The sequence below is a fragment of the Triturus cristatus genome, chromosome 3_2 (genome assembly GCF_964204655.1).
Source record: "Triturus cristatus chromosome 3_2, aTriCri1.1, whole genome shotgun sequence".
In the NCBI taxonomy this organism is placed as follows: domain Eukaryota; kingdom Metazoa; phylum Chordata; class Amphibia; order Caudata; family Salamandridae; genus Triturus; species Triturus cristatus.
In genome coordinates, this window is record NC_140584.1 from 789,251,562 (window position 1) to 789,268,355 (window position 16,794).

Genomic DNA, 16,794 nt, shown 5'->3' on the forward strand with positions numbered 1-16,794 from the left:
TAATGGAATGCGTTGTAAAGGTAGTTTTTAAAAATGCGTTGTAGTGTCATGCGTTGTAATGTCATGCGTTGTAAAGGATTATGCGTTGTAAAAAATGCGTTGTAAAGGTAGTGCGTTGTAAAAGTTGCGTTGTAAAGGTTGTTCCCCTCATTTTTTTAGTGTTCAATTCCGAATTGAATAATGTGGTGGAGGTCCACATGCTGGTCTTTCTGATCACTCGTCGCTAGAAATTAGATGGCAAATGGGAAATGAGAGACATGGTGGTCTGTCTACCCAGAACACAAATGCCACATGGTGGGGTCGATTGCCAAGCAATATTGGCTTAGTGGACACCTGGAAACATCGGGACATGAATATCCAGCTGTAAGTCAGTTGGTTACACAATGATGTGGAGTTTTGGGCAGCCCACCTGTTGCTTCTCCTGAGGTGGTCAGGAATATTTAAGATGGTTGTACATCCTCATTTGCGCGATCAATTACAGAATCTAACTAATGAAGTCCTGCACAATGTCTTTACCAAGATTAATACAATCTTATGGGGAGTTTTGTTGAATAATGGAATACTCAAGATTGTGCTACTAAAATACTCTACTTATGAAGGTGGAATAGCAGTGGCCAACTTCACATCATAATATAGGGCGTCTCAATTGGTGATCCTTAATGACTGGTGGTATGATGTGCTAGTTGATCCCACGTTTTCCTCAAAGAAGTGGGCAATGCATGGAGGGAAGCTGTGTCATTTACTATATTGGGCGGCAACCCATCACACACTTACACCAGTGATAAAAGAGGTACTCCAAGTGTGACATGACACTATTAGAAAGCCTGGGGCAAAAAGAGACTGAGGTGCCGATCACGATCCGGTAAAAACCGGGTACGAACCGTTGGACGGAGCACATTCCCCGTCCGACGCGTACCCGGTCGTCAAAATATACAAACATGGAATTACGATTACAAAACCCCGACCGAACAAAATAAACGTACAAATGCGATCCGGGAAAGCGCCGACGTGACGTCGGGATGCACGCAGCCTGCCATTCACGAACCAGGAATTACGATTCGCACCGACGTCATCCCGCACGGTGAATATTTTCCGGCTGCCAAAAACTGGCGGGAAATCAGGACGACGCGAACAAGGAGGACCCGTACGCGACGGACAGACAGGACGACGCGAACAAGGAGGACCTGTACGCGACGGACAGACATGGACCCGAACCTACGTGTCATCCCGGCCCTCATAGCAGTCGACCTCCTCTACAGGTTACGCCGCAGACGCCGCAGAAGGTCAGAACAACACCCATGGGCAAAGGGGGGGGGGCAGGGGCAGGACACATAACCCCCACCCAAGTCACACAGCACACATGCCCTGGACATACCTGACCCTCAGGCCCTGGTCACTACGAGGGGGTGGGGGCGTGTCCAGCCAAGCCAGCGACCGCCACAACGGAAGTTCTTCACGACGCGAACCGGCAACACAACCATACAGGTACGTCCCGTACCCACGCCTTAAGAGCGTGGGTACGAGTCGTACCACGCCCACACCTACGTCACCCCAACAATTGCGGGACGGCACGTACCCACGTGGCAAAGGCCTGGGGACGGCCCGCACAAGCATTCCACAGCGTGGGTACGGCAATGTACGGACCGTACCCCCACCCGTGTATGCATGGAGCGTACCCCCCACCCCAACAGTGTAAGTACGACACCTACCCCCACCCGCATACGTACGGAGCGTACCCCCCACCCCAACAGTGTAAGTACGACACGTACCCCCACCCGCGTACGTACGGAGCGTACCCCCCACCCCAACAGTGTAAGTACGACCTGTACCCTCACCCGCGTACGCATGGAGCGTACCTCCCACCCCAACAGTGTAAGTATGACCCGTACCCTCACCCGCGTATGCATGGAGAGAACCCCCCACCCCAACAGTGTAAGTACGACCCATACCCTCACCCGCGTATGCATGGAGCGTACCCCCCACCCCAACAGTGTAAGTACGACACGTACCCCCACCCGCGTACGTATGGAGCAGACCCCCCACCCCAACAGTGTAAGTACGACACGTACCCTCACCCGCGTATGCATGGAGCGAACCCCCCACCCCAACAGTGTAAGTACGACCCGTACCCTCACCCGCGTATGCATGGAGCGAACCCACACCCGTGTATGTTCGAAGCGTACATATTGTGAATTAGGAGGGGTGTGTGCAGAGTCCCCCCAGCAGTGCCCAGAGACAGGAGGGGTGTGTGCAGAGTCCCCCCAGCAGTGCCCAGAGACATGAGGGGTGGGTGGCAATCACACCCAGCAGTGCCCAGACGCAGGAGGGGTGGGTGTAGAGTCCTCCCAGCAGTGCCCAGACGCAGGAGGGGTGGGTGTAGAGTCCTCCCAGCAGTGCCCAGACGCAGGAGGGGTGGGTGCAGAGTCCTCCCAGCAGTGCCCAGACACAGGAGGGGTGTGTGCAGAGTCCTCCCAGCAGTGCCCAGAGACAGGAGGGGTGTGTGCAGAGTCCCCCCAGCAGTGCCCAGAGACAGGAGGGGTGGGTGCCTATCACTCCCAGCAGTGCCCAGAGACAAGAGGGGTGGGTGCAGAGTCCTCCCAGCAGTGCCCAGAGACAGGAGGGGTAGGTGCAGAGTCCCCCCAGCAGTGCCCAGAGACAGGAGGGGTGGGTGCCTATCACTCCCAGCAGTGCCCAGAGACAGGAGGGGTGTGTGCAGAGTCCCCCCAGCAGTGCCCAGAGACAGGAGGGGTGGGTGCCTATCACTCCCAGCAGTGCCCAGAGACAGGAGGGGTGGGTGCAGAGTCCTCCCAGCAGTGCCCAGAGACAGGAGGGGTGGGTGCAGAGTCCTCCCAGCAGTGCCCAGACACAGGAGGGGTGGGTGCAGAGTCCTCCCAGCAGTGCCCAGACGCAGGAGGGGTGGGTGTAGAGTCCTCCCAGCAGTGCCCAGACGCAGGAGGGGTGGGTGTAGAGTCCTCCCAGCAGTGCCCAGACGCAGGAGGGGTGGGTGCAGAGTCCTCCCAGCAGTGCCCAGACACAGGAGGGGTGTGTGCAGAGTCCTCCCAGCAGTGCCCAGAGACAGGAAGGGTGTGTGCAGAGTCCCCCCAGCAGTGCCCAGACACAGGAGGGGTGGGTGCCTATCACTCCCAGCAGTGCCCAGAGACAGGAGGGGTGGGTGCAGAGTCCTCCCAGCAGTGCCCAGAGACAGGAGGGGTGTGTGCAGAGTCCCCCCAGCAGTGTCCAGAGACAGGAGGGGTGGGTGCCTAACACTCCCAGCAGTGCCCATGGAACGCAAAGGGTGGAGTAGCCACAGATACCATGCCCACAAATGTCAGTCAGGTGCACAAAGACCCTGCAGTACATGTACCACATGTGTGCGAGGCTGGGAGTATACGCATGCATAGCGCCAAAAAGAAAACATGTCCACATGAAGTCATGTCAATAGTCCACACACACAAGTACCATGACTACCAAGGATGCCACGAATGATGCAGGTGGAGACATCGCTCAGCATGCATGTGCAAAGTTGAAGGAGTCCATCACACACCCAGCTGATGTAGACACAGCTCAGCACCACATATTGGGAACACCCTGCAGGGAAGATGTCAGGGTACACAGAGGAAGGAATACACCTTGTGACAATTTCACCATGCAGCAACTGCGTACATGGACAGAGAAACCTAGCTAACACCGTGTGATGCTTTCATGTGGTCATAGGAGGTCTGCATGGCGGTTGGTAGGTCGAGCAGGGTGTCTCTCCCTTCGCTCAGGAATCGTCCCCACAACCCGGCCCCCCAATCCTTCTGCGGGACCCGATGGGAGGTCATGGCGACCTCGTAGGCCCGGAACCACTGTTGAATGTCATCGTTTTGTAATATTCTTTGACCACATCCTTGGGGATGTGGACCTTCTGCTCCGCCGGGGAGGCCACCTCTCGGTTCCCCGGGGGCCGCGCTTCTTCGCTTTTTGCTTTCAGCTCCATTTCCTTCAAGCTGCGTTCATGTTCCAGTTGAAGTCTCCTTCCTTCGTGTTCCCGTTGGAGTTTCTTCTCTTCTAGTTCTCCCTGCACTCGCAGCTGTTCCACCGCTAGCTTTTTCTCGGCTAATTTCAACTCGCCCTCAATTTTGAGTTTGGCTAATTCGAGTTCGTGATGGCGACTTCTTTCTCTGTCTGTGAGTTCCTCCGGGGATAGGCCCCCGTCTGGTACGAAGCCTCGCACCTGGTTGCTGCTGCGTTCTCCCTGGGAGGGTCCAGCTTCGTCGTGGGGCTCCCCCGCTCCTTCTGGGCGGGAGGCTCCAGAATCCACCCAAGCTTTCAGTGCCTTTTGCATATCTTCTTTGGTGTTGAGACCAGTGGTAGCGATCTTGAGTTCCTTACAGAATTGCTTCAGTTCTTTGTGTGTGTACTCTTCCAGCTGTTCCACCTGGAACACGGTACTGGTGTCGTTTTCTGTGAGAACCACGGCGTTTCCTTCTGCCATCTTTGTCGGTAGTGCGTCAGCCGTTCACGGTACGATCTCTAGATTATGGGCCCGAATCCCGTCGCTTGCCACCAATGTTAGAAGGCGACCTCAGAGGGGCCCAGACGGGGCCCTGACTGTCCTGAGACCCACCCTCGAAGTATCGTAGCCGGGCACTGGCGGGAGACTCCTCAGGGGAGAAATCTCGTATCCAGGATCGTACACTCGGCACTACACGACAAAGAGACACCACACCGAGAGTTCTTAAGACTAAATCTTTATCAGATCGGAGTTGTAGGATCTTTATAACCAGCAAGGCAAATATATACAAGTGGAGCGCGGGCTCACAAAGTCTTGGAGGTGGGGTAGGAGGTAGCGGGACAGTCTTTTGGGGATATGGATCAGATGCAGGAGCGTACCCGGCGCGCAGCTCACAATCCTCGAGCTGGGGGATACGCTTGTCGTCGTGGAGTCCGGCGGGACCAAGAGAATCTGGGGGAGCCGCGAGTCACTCAGCAGGGCTCAGGTACAAGTTCGGAGGTCTTACGATCTTCAGGGAGCCGCGAGTCACTCAGCAGGGCTCAAGCACAAGTTCGGAGGTCTTACGATCTTCAGGGAGCCGCGAGTCACTCAGCAGGGCTCAGGGGTTTTCCAAGGCGAATCTCCTGGACAGTCCCAGAGCACCCCTTGTTATAGGGCGACTCCTCTTTGATGTCCGGAGTCTGTGCAGGCAGGGGTCTTGTCACCGGGGGGTCGCTTGTTGGGGTTTCCTGCCATTGTCCTTTGATCCTTTCAGGGCCGGGTCGGGAGGAGTCCCAGACACCCAGCAGGCGTGGAGCCAGCCTTTGGGGAGGCCGGCGGGTCGATCGAAACCCACCTTCCCAGGGAAGCGCAGAGGTGTGATGGAAACTGCTCCTCCCTTTCTCACCCCAAGGGGAGCGCGATGTCCTCCAGCCGGAGTGGCGCCTCTAGGCCAGGGACGCGCTGGGGCCGGGCGGCCATCTTGGTGCATGAAGTGGGCACGCGGGCCCGGTGTGGCCGAAAGGAGGGAGGCCACGGACGGGGAAGTCCGGGTCGGGTGTGTGTGTTCTGGTGGGAAGGATCGGCTAGACCGTGGGCTTGGGGGCTGGTGTGAGGTGCAGGGGTTAGGTCTGGCTATGTTACGAGGGCCGGGTCTAACACCCAACACATGATTACCACCCAAAATCAGGTCGCAGCCCCACCAACAGCAACATCAGAAAAGCAGTTGTGTTCAAAGGAAACAAAAATGGCTTTAATCAGCATGATCTTAAATAGTGTGTTAGTAGAAAGTTCAATATTTACAAAGCCCATAGAGCAGTCCATGAGTCACAGCTGGATGGGGGACACAGTGGGATGCGTGTCCCCTAGCTTGCCTGCACAGTTACATTCCGTCGTCTTCCACAGGGGTGAGGGCATCATGTGGGGGGGAAGGAACAGGCACCGCAGGGACAGGGGGCCGAAGGGTAGGCGACGTGGGTGCAGGGATGGAGGACTCCACCACAGGGGGTGGGGCAGGGCCAAAGGTGGATTCTAGGAGCGCGCTGCACAACTTAGCAAGGTCCTCCAGGGACTCCCCTGCACCCGAAGGAACCACAGGCCACAAGGAGGGGGGGGTCAGAGGGATGGGTCGCAGCGCCACTGGGGGAGGGTGTGGACAGGGGGGGGGACTCAAGTACCCTGACCGTGGACTTCCTTGACCGCTTGTGGGGTGGTGTCACTGTGGGGCTCAGGGACAGAGCGGCCATGAAGGAGTCTTTGGGGGAGATGTGGCCAGGAGAGCTGAGGGGAGGGGATTTGGAGGGAGTGGATTGGGTGGAATGCGGACTCCCACTCTGGCTGCGTGTCACACGTTTGCCCCCCGACCCAGTGGGTGTGCCTACTACACCCTGTGTGTGCGTGTCAGGAGGTGTGCGGCGGACCTTCCCTGCTGGTGTGGTGCCTGTGTCTGTTGTGGTGGGTGCATGCTGACGTCTGGGTGTATGTGGGACAGGCATGGGAGTCGGAAGTGTGGAAGGGGCAGGGGTAGGGGGTGGGACGTGGCGCTGCAGGAGACCCACTGCTGCAGTCAGGGTCGAGTCTATGGACCTCAGCAAGTTGCGTTGGTCAGCCTGCGATGAATGAATGCCCTCCAAGTATGCCTCCATGTTGTTGAGGACCTGGCTGTGGGCATGGAGGACATTAAGGATCGCAGTCTGACCAACCTGCAACTGCCGCTGGATGTCCACAGACTCGGCATTGGCGGCAGCAGTGGAGACAGGGGCAGGGGGTGCGGTGCCTGGCAGGAAGGAGACATGCGGTGACTGGGCACGCAGCGAAGGGACACGAGCACGTGGGAGGTGGCTGATGCCAATGGAGGGGGCGGTGCGAGATGTAGGGCTTCTGTCAGATGGTGGTGCAGCCACCGCCCACTCGGAGAGATCATCCTCGGACCCGTCAGCTTAATACTCTGTTGTGCCAGTCGACAGGTCCCCGGCTTCACTCTCCTCCGCCTCAGTCCCACTCGATATGCCAGCCACGATGTCACCGCTGGCACTGGTGCTCGGTCCCTTTGCGCCGTCTGTGTCCATGTCTCCCTCCGTGTCCCCCGACGATGCTGTGGGCAGGGTGAAGAGACAGAAATTAATCATACACCTGTATACATATGTCACATGAGTCCAATCTACTTAGGTTACAGTGCATAGCCTGAAACAAAAGAAGAGTTACAACTAAAAAACAAGGTACATATGTAGGCCCTGTGTTAGACGGCGACCTCAGAGGAGCCTGGAAGGGGTCCTGACTACCCTGAGACCCACCCTCAAAGTATCGTAGCCGGGCACTGGCGGGAGACTCCCCAGGGGGAGGAATCTCGTATCTAGGATCGTACTTCTGGCACCACACGACAGAGAGTGACCACACCGGGTATTCTGAGAAAACAATCTTTATCAAGTAGGTTATCACTGCAAATATGTACAAGGTGAGCGCGAGCTCAAGAGTCTCGGAAGGGGTAGGGGGTAGCGGGACAGTCTCTGGTAAAGGTTCAAAGCAGGGACGTATCCGGCGCACAGCTCACAATCCTCGAGCTGGGGGATACGATGTTGTAGTTGGGGTCCGGCGGGACCGTGAGGGTCTGTTGGAGCCGCGAGTCACTCAGCGGGCTCAGGTACAGGTTCGGAGGTCTTACGATCTTCAGGGAGCCGCGAGTCACTCAGCAGGGCTCAGGTACAAGTTCGGAGGTCTTACGATCTTCAGGGAGCCGCGAGTCACTCAGCAGGGCTCAGGTACAAGTTCGGAGGTCTTACGATCTTCAGGGAGCCGCGAGTCACTCAGCAGGGCTCAGGTACAAGTTCGGAGGTCTTACGATCTTCAGGGAGCCGCGAGTCACTCAGCAGGGCTCAGGAGGGTCCAAGTTCCAGGAGCCGCGACCACGTCGGCAGGCTCTCGTTGTTCCAGCGTCGAATCTGCCGGACAGACCCAGAGCACCCCTTGTTATAGGTCGACCCCTCTTTGATGTCCGGAGTCTGTGCAGGCAGGGGTCTTGTCACCTGGGGGTCGCTTGTCGGGATTTCCTGCTATTGTCTTTTGATCCTTTCAGGGCCGGGTCGGGAGGAGTCCCAGACACCCAGCAGGCACGGAGCCAGCCCTCAGGGAGGCCGGAGGGCCGATCGAAACCCATCGTCCCGGGGGAGTTCAGAGGTGCGATAGAAACTGCTCCTCCCTCTCTCATCCCCTGGAAGCGTGATGTCCTCCAGCCGGAGTGGCGCCTCTAGGCCCGGGTCGCGCTGGGGCCGGGCGGCCATCTTGGTGCATGAAGTGGGCACGCGGGCCCGGGGTGGCCGAAAGGAGAGAGGCCATGGACGGGGATGTCCGGGTCGTTGCGTGTGTCCTGGTGGGGAGGTTCGGCTGGGCCGTGTGCTTGGGCTGCAGGTACCAGGTTTTTGGGCTGCAGGTACCAGGTTTCGGTGGTGCGGGGGCACGGAGGGCCTTTCTACGAGGCCGGGTCCAACGCGCGTCCCCCCCAGCTGAAAGCCGGAGAGAACTGCCCATCAGCTTGGGGGGTTCTCTTCGCTGAGGCGGAAGAACCGGGAGAGGCCGTCAGCATTGGCGTGGTCCGTACCAGGGCGGTGTTCTACGGTGAAATCCATCCCCTGGAGGGAGATTGACCACCGCAGTAGCTTGGGGTTTTCTCCTCGCATCTGCATGAGCCATCGCAAGGGCCGATGGTCAGTTTGGACTCTGAAATGGGTGCCGAACAGGTAGGGTCGTAGCTTTTTGAGTGCCCAGACCACGGCAAAGGCTTCGCGCTCTATGGTGCTCCATCTCTGTTCTCGGGGCAACAGCCGCCGACTGAGGAAGGCGACGGGCTGGTCTAGGCCTTGGTCATTCACTTGGGACAGGACGCCCCAATGCCATGCTCGGAGGCATCGGTCTGGACTATGAACTCCTTGGCGTAGTCGGGAGCCTGGAGGACGGGGGCAGTACACATGGCCTTTTTTAGGGCATCGAAAGCTTCCTGGCAGGCAGCCGTCCACTGCACTTTCTTTGGCTGTCTTTTAGACGTGAGTTCTGTGAGAGGGCCGACAAGGCTGCCATACCCCCGAATGAATCTTCGGTAGTAGCCCGTGAGTCCCAGAAAGGCTCGGACCTCCGTTTGGGTGATGGGTGGTTCCCAGGCCAGGATGGCGTCGATCTTTGGCTGTAGAGGGGCGACCTGGCCGCTCCCGACCTGGTGCCCCAGGTAGACCACGGATCCTTGCCCGATCTGGCACTTGCTGGCTTTTACTGTGAGGCCTGCCTGGCGCAGGGCGGTTAGCACCCTCCGGAGGTGCTGGAGGTGCTCACTCCACTCTGAACTGAAGACAGCGATGTCGTCCAGATAGGCCGCGCTGAACTGTTCTAGCCCGGCCAGGACCCCATTCACCAGTCGCTGGAAAGTGGCCGGGGCATTTTTCATCCCGAAGGGCATTACGCGGAAGCGGTAGTGCCCATCGGGGGTGGAGAAAGCGGACCGCTCCTTGGCCCCTTCGGTGAGCGCAATCTGCCAGTATCCGCAGGTGAGGTCGAATGTGCTGAGGAACCGGGCTGTCCCTAGTCGGTCAATGAGTTCGTCGGCTCGTGGAATGGGGTGGGCATCGGCTCGGGTAACGTCATTGAGCCCCCGGTAGTCCACGCAGAATCGGAGCTCGGGGGCGACACCGGGGGCCGCTGCCTTCGGGACCAGGACCACGGGGCTGGCCCAGGGACTGTCAGAGGGTTCGATCACCCCCAGGGTCAACATCTTCGAGACTTCCGCTTGAATGCAGGACCGGACCCGGTCAGGAACCCGGTAGGCTCGGTGTCTCACCGGCGGGCTGTCCCCGGTGTCCACGTCATGAACACACCAGTTGGTGACCCGGGGGGTCAGGGAGAAGAGGTCGGAAAATTGTCTTAGGAGCTGTCGGCAGTCCGCTTGTTGCTGGGCAGTGAGGGCTGGGGAGAGGTTCACTCCTTCCACGGAGCCATCCTGCTCCTTGACACACAGGAGGTCCGGGAGGGGATCCGACTCATCTTCGGCCCCGTCATCAGTGGCCAGCAGGAGGCTCAGTTCTGTCCGCTGGAAGTGAGGCTTGAGGCGGTTCACGTGCAGGACCCGGAGGGGATCCCGAGGCGACTGGACGTCCACCAAGTACGTGACTTCACTCTTCCGCTCAACCACTTTGTAGGGCCCAGTCCATCGGTCCTGGAGGGCGCCAGGCTTCACGGGGGCCATGACCCACACCTGCTGGCCCGGCTGGAACTCGACCAGAGTGGCATTCTGGTCGTACCAGCGCTTCATCTCTTCTTGACTTGCCTCCAGGTTGGCCTCGGCCAGTTCTCTGAACTTCCTGGTCTGGTTCCGGAGGGCCAGGACGTATTGGAACACATCTCGGGGGGTGGTCTGGGGTGCGGCCTCCCACCCTTCCTTAACCAAACTGAGGGGACCTCGGACGGGGTGTCCATAGAGTAATTCAAACGGGCTGAACCCTAAGGACTTCTGGGGGACCTCCCGGTAAGCGAACAAGAGGCAGGGGAGCAGGACGTCCCACTTACGCCGGAGGGGCTCTTCTAGGCCAGCGATCATCCCTTTCAAAGTCCTATTAAACCTTTCTACTAGGCCGTTCCCTTGGGGATGGTACGGGGTGGTGAACTTATAGGCCACCCCACATTGTTGCCACAGGGACGTCATATACTTCGAGATAAAATTAGTGCCGCGATCGCTCACGACCTCGCGGGGAAAACCCACCCTGGAAAAGATCCCCATCAGGGCCCGGCCCACCACGGGGGCCGTAATGGTGCGTAGGGGAATAGCCTCAGGATAGCGGGTGGCGTGGTCCACTAGGACCAAGATGAAACGGTGGCCTTGGGAGGTGGGGGGGTCCAGTGGTCCCACGATGTTGATTCCGACTCGTTCAAAAGGGGTACTGACGACCGGGAAGGGTTGGAGGGGAGCCTTGCACTTCCCCCCACTCTTCCCACTAGCCTGGCACGTGGGGCAGGACTTGCAGTGGGCTTCTACCGCTGCTCTCATTCTAGGCCAGTAAAAATGGGTCACGAGACGGCTGTAGGTCTTGTCCTGACCCAGGTGGCCGGCGAGGGGGACGTCGTGGGCTAAGCCCAGGAGGAAATCTCGGAAGCGGAGGGGTACCACCAGTACCCGTCCGGATCCCAGCTCCACCGACTTCTGCTCACTGTACAAGATGTTATTTTCCCAATAGATTCGGTGTGTCCCGGTCTGGTCACCTGCGGCTTGGCCCTCGGCCTGGCGCCGCAGCCTGACCAGGGAAGGACAAGTGGCTTGCTCCCGGCAAAATTCTTCCCGAGTGGGCCCGCCCTCGTGGCGCCAATGGGCCAACTCGGGTAGATCTCCTAACTCGGGGACCAGGGCGGGGTCGGATGGTGCGGGTTCGTCGCGGGCGACGGACCCTTCTGATGGGGGGACGGAAGGACCCTCGGCGGGGACTGTACTGGTCTCTTCGATCGGGGTGCTCTCGACTTCTCTCCGGGGAGTGAGTCGGGCTGACATAGATCGGGTGGTGGCGCACACCCACTCGGGGAGTCCCATCATTCCTAGGTGGGCCTTGCGCTCGACGTGCTTCCAGGGAGAACTCTCCAGGTCGTTCCCTAAGAGGCAGTCGACCGGCTGGGAGGTTCTTACGGCCACCTTGAGTTTACCTATCACCCCTCCCCACTCAAACGGCACCAGAGCTACCTGACACATACTTTCTCTATTGTCTGCGGATATTACGGGGCAAAAGACGTTGGGGAGGATCTGCTCCTCGGGGACTAGGTGCCTGAGGACACCGGTGATACTGGCCCCGGTGTCCCGCAGGGCCTCTACCTGGTGGCCATTGATCTTGACGAGCTGCCCGTATTTCTGTGTGTTGGAGGGTAGGAGGCTACCAGGGATCATCTCCCTATCTCCCAGGGATACTAGGGCCATCGCTGCGGGTTCCCACTCCTCGGCTTCCTCAACCTCCTCCCCCAGGGCTACGTTGGCTATCTGTCTCGCAGGGGTGGTAGGGGAGACTTGGGTGGCCATGGGGCACTCTGGGTCATTGGCGTAGTGCCCGGGTTTCTGGCAACGGAAACATGTGACGGTCACCCGGTGTCCCCGTCTCCCAGGGGGCCCTGTCACCGGTGGGGGGGGCGCCGGGAAAGGTGGAGGTTGTGTCTTCGGGGGGCTAGGCTGGGACTCTCTCGGCCCTCCCTGGTTTCCTCCCCCTCTCTGGCGGGGTGGTCCCTGACTGGCTCGGGGGTACTCTCCTACCATGCCCCGGGAGACCCGGGTGTTGGTCCAGCGGTCGGCCTCCACAGCCAGCTTCCGGGGATCTGTGAGCTTGCTGTCAAGCAGATGCTGACGTAGTTCTATGAAGCAGTTCGCAGCCAGATGTTCCCACAACATGAGGTCAGTGAGTTCGGCAAGGGTGGTGACTTTGCTGCCCTTGATCCACCCATCGAAGGCCCGACTGAAAAAGTTTACATACTCCACCCAGGTGGTGCCCGGGATCTTCCGGCAGTCCCGGAATCGCTGACGGTACATTTCTGGGGTGAGGCCGTATCTTGTGAGTAGAGCCTCTTTCATGTGGCTGTAGGAGGTCTGCAGGGAGAGGGGTAGATCGAGCAGGGTGTCCCTTCCTTCGCTCAGAAACCGCCCCCACAACCCCGCCCCCCAGTCCTTCTGCGGGATCCGATGGGAGGTCATGGCGACCTCGTAGGCCCTGAACCATTGCTGAATGTCATCGTTTTTATAATATTCCTTGACCACATCCTTGGGGATGTGGACCTTCTGTTCCGCTGGGGAGGCCGTCTCTCGGTTTCCCGGGGGCCTTCCTTCCTCGCTTCTGGCCTTGAGCTCGATTTCTTTCAAGCTGCGTTCGTGCTCTAGTTGGAGCTTCCTTCCTTCGTGCTCCCGTTGGAGCTTCTTTTCTTCTAGTTCGCCTTGTACACGCATTTGCTCTACTGCTAGCTTTTTCTCCGCTAACTTCAATTCGCCCTCGATTTTGAGTTTGGCTAACTCGAGTTCATGATTGCGGCTTCTCTCTCTGTCCGCGAGCTCTTCCGGGGATAGGCCCCCGTTTGGTACGATGCCTCGCACCTGATTGCTACTGCTTTCACTTTGGGGGGGTTCGGCTTCGTCGGGGCGCTCCCCCGTGCCTTCCGGGCGGGAGGCCCCAGTCTCCACCCAAGTTTTCAGTGCTTTCTGCAAATCCTCTTTAGTGTTGAGACCAGTGGTAGCGATTTTAAGTTCTTTGCAAAATTGCTTTAGCTCTTTGTGTGTGTATTCTTCTAGCTGCTCCACCTGGAACACCCTGTTGGCGTTGGTTTCTGCGGGGCTCACGGCGCTTCCTTCTGCCATCTTTGTCGGTAGTGCTTCCGTTGCTCACGGTACGATCTCTAGGTGATGGGCCCGAATCCCGTCGCTTGCCACCAATGTTAGACGGCGACCTCAGAGGAGCCTGGAAGGGGTCCTGACTACCCTGAGACCCACCCTCAAAGTATCGTAGCCGGGCACTGGCGGGAGACTCCCCAGGGGGAGGAATCTCATATCTAGGATCGTACTTCTGGCACCACACGACACAGAGTGACCACACCGGGTATTCTGAGAAAACAATCTTTATCAAGTAGGTTATCACTGCAAATATGTACAAGGTGAGCGCGAGCTCAAGAGTCTCGGAAGGGGTAGGGGGTAGCGGGACAGTCTCTGGTAAAGGTTCAAAGCAGGGACGTATCCGGCGCACAGCTCACAATCCTCGAGCTGGGGGATACGATGTTGTAGTTGGGGTCCGGCGGGACCGTGAGGGTCTGTTGGAGCCGCGAGTCACTCAGCGGGCTCAGGTACAGGTTCGGAGGTCTTACGATCTTCAGGGAGCCGCGAGTCACTCAGCAGGGCTCAGGTACAAGTTCGGAGGTCTTACGATCTTCAGGGAGCCGCGAGTCACTCAGCAGGGCTCAGGTACAAGTTCGGAGGTCTTACGATCTTCAGGGAGCCGCGAGTCACTCAGCAGGGCTCAGGTACAAGTTCGGAGGTCTTAAGATCTTCAGGGAGCCGCGAGTCACTCAGCAGGGCTCAGGAGGGTCCAAGTTCCAGGAGCCGCGACCACGTCGGCAGGCTCTCGTTGTTCCAGCGTCGAATCTGCCGGACAGACCCAGAGCACCCCTTGTTATAGGTCGACCCCTCTTTGATGTCCGGAGTCTGTGCAGGCAGGGGTCTTGTCACCTGGGGGTCGCTTGTCGGGATTTCCTGCTATTGTCTTTTGATCCTTTCAGGGCCGGGTCGGGAGGAGTCCCAGACACCCAGCAGGCACGGAGCCAGCCCTCAGGGAGGCCGGAGGGCCGATCGAAACCCATCGTCCCGGGGGAGTTCAGAGGTGCGATAGAAACTGCTCCTCCCTCTCTCATCCCCTGGAAGCGTGATGTCCTCCAGCCGGAGTGGCGCCTCTAGGCCCGGGTCGCGCTGGGGCCGGGCGGCCATCTTGGTGCATGAAGTGGGCACGCGGGCCCGGGGTGGCCGAAAGGAGAGAGGCCATGGACGGGGATGTCCGGGTCGGTGCGTGTGTCCTGGTGGGGAGGTTCGGCTGGGCCGTGTGCTTGGGCTGCAGGTACCAGGTTTTTGGGCTGCAGGTACCAGGTTTCGGTGGTGCGGGGGCACGGAGGGCCTTTCTACGAGGCCGGGTCCAACACCCTGCAAGACACAGTTGTTTGACCCACCATGCCACGGAAAAACTATGGAGAGCATGACACAATAGCAAATGAGATGACATGGAATTTTGACTGAGGAGCAAGGCCCTGGGGACAATCCAGCACTGCATCTGCACCACACAGCGTGGCAGGAAATAGGGATGAGCAGGGACCATAGCCAGGAACTAGAGGCACATGCAGCATAGGTAATACTGATAACATGCCCACCCTGACTGGCACACTGCACCTTGAGTGTATGTCCAGACAAACATCACACACTGGCCAGTCCTAGCAAGGAGATTTCAGGTCTTGACATGTAGGCCATGCCCGCACCACCCACCCCCTACATGAGACAATTCTTTGGAGACACAGGAAGCACGTACATCTCTTAGTCTGGGTGAAATACACATGGGATGCAAAAATTCAATATTGCACACAAAATAACCAAGGTGCGCCTGTCCAAATAATCATGTACAAATGGGCATCATCAGATGATTGTAACAAGACACACAGGCAATGGCCACCGTGAGTATGTACTTGGAAAATCAGGTCAGGCTGGACAGTGGACACTTGTACTACATTTCACGTCAATATACATGGTGCCAGGGGACAATGGCACAGAGCACAACCTATGCTGTAGACACAGAGATTTTCGGCATTTTCGGATTACACACATGATACCTAGGTAAAGATGCCCCTGGGGACAGTAGTGGCCACACAACTCCATGCTCCTGAATGGGAATGACTGCAACACACGCTAACATCCCTGCACTATGCGTACCGCACACTCATGCACATCATGTCACAGGCCACCACATAGGACATGCGTGCTGGAAGGCCTCGCACTTGAGAGATTAACTCCCATGTCTGGACTCAGCATTAGTGCCAACTGACATGGAACCCACAAGTCCAGAACTGGACAGGGCACAGGCAAGGTCCCAAAACCTGTTACACACCACCCCCACACATGATGCTGCAGGCATAGTACACTTGGAGAAGGTGCCAGGCTACATAACCTTGTGACGGAGTGACTACACACAGACCAGGGAACACATTGCAAGGAGGGGAAGGGAGGCAGGAGAGCACTGCAATACTGTGGGTAACAGGATCTGCACAGCACCATAAAACCCTGGCAGTGTATCCATGGAACAGTGCACGTACAAATGCTGGTGAAACACAACAAACACACATGTACCTACCCCCTTCCTGCTGCTGCATCTCCTGTAGGCGCCTGTCCAAGTCTGGAAAGACCACCGCCAGCACACGCTTGTGGATGTGGGAGAGACGGCGGCGCCCGCGGTTCTTATGGCTCTCAGGTGAGTCCCCCAGCAGGACCCGTGCGATCCTCTGCGTCCAGCACCGGATATCCTGCCAGCGTTTCCTCACCTGGGACAGGCGCCGCTTCCGACCATCCGCACTCCTCACGGCGCTGACGGCGGTCAGCCATATGTGCTCCTTGGCAGAGGCGTCTACCTGTGAGGATGAACAAGTGACACTACATCAATACACCTGGCACATGTCACAGAGACACATATTAGAACACATTTGCTGTTTACAACAAGGCATAGTATGCATCCAACGCATTGCACCTTTGTCATAGGGACATGATCCTCTGGGGAAGGCCAAAAGCAGTACGTGCCATTGAAAGGACACAGGTGGAATGAGGGCAACTACACAATCAATGATCCAGGCTCACACTGTGCATCACACCCACCCCTCCTGTCTCTGGGCACTGCTGGGAGTGATAGGCACCCACCCCTTCTGTCTCTGGGCACTGCTGGGAGTGATAGGCACCCACCCCTCATATGTCTGGGCACTGCTGGGGGGACTCTGCACACACCACTCCTGTCTCTCGGCACTGCTGGGAGTGATAGGCACCCACCCCTCCTGTCTCTGGGCACTGCTGGGAGTGATAGGCACCCACCCCTCCTGTCCCTGGGCACTGCTGGGAGTGATAGGCACCCACCCCTCCTGTCTCTGGGCACTGCTGGGGGGAATCTGCACACACCCCTCCTGTCTCTGGGCACTGCTGGGAGACATCAGGCATTCCCCCCCCTGGGACCCCACCTACAGTACATAGCATGTGTGTCACACCTGGACACAATGGCAGAAGTCACAGTCACAAAAAAGGGACACAGTCTGTG

The 16,794-nt window shown here is 58.1% G+C and overlaps 1 protein-coding gene across 3 annotated transcripts in view; it reads left to right on the forward strand.

Annotated features, from left to right (window-relative positions):
• CPO (carboxypeptidase O) overlaps positions 1–16,794 on the forward strand; it is a 523,455-nt gene that overhangs the window by 82,059 nt on the left and 424,602 nt on the right. The gene's annotated exons all lie outside the window — the stretch shown is intronic.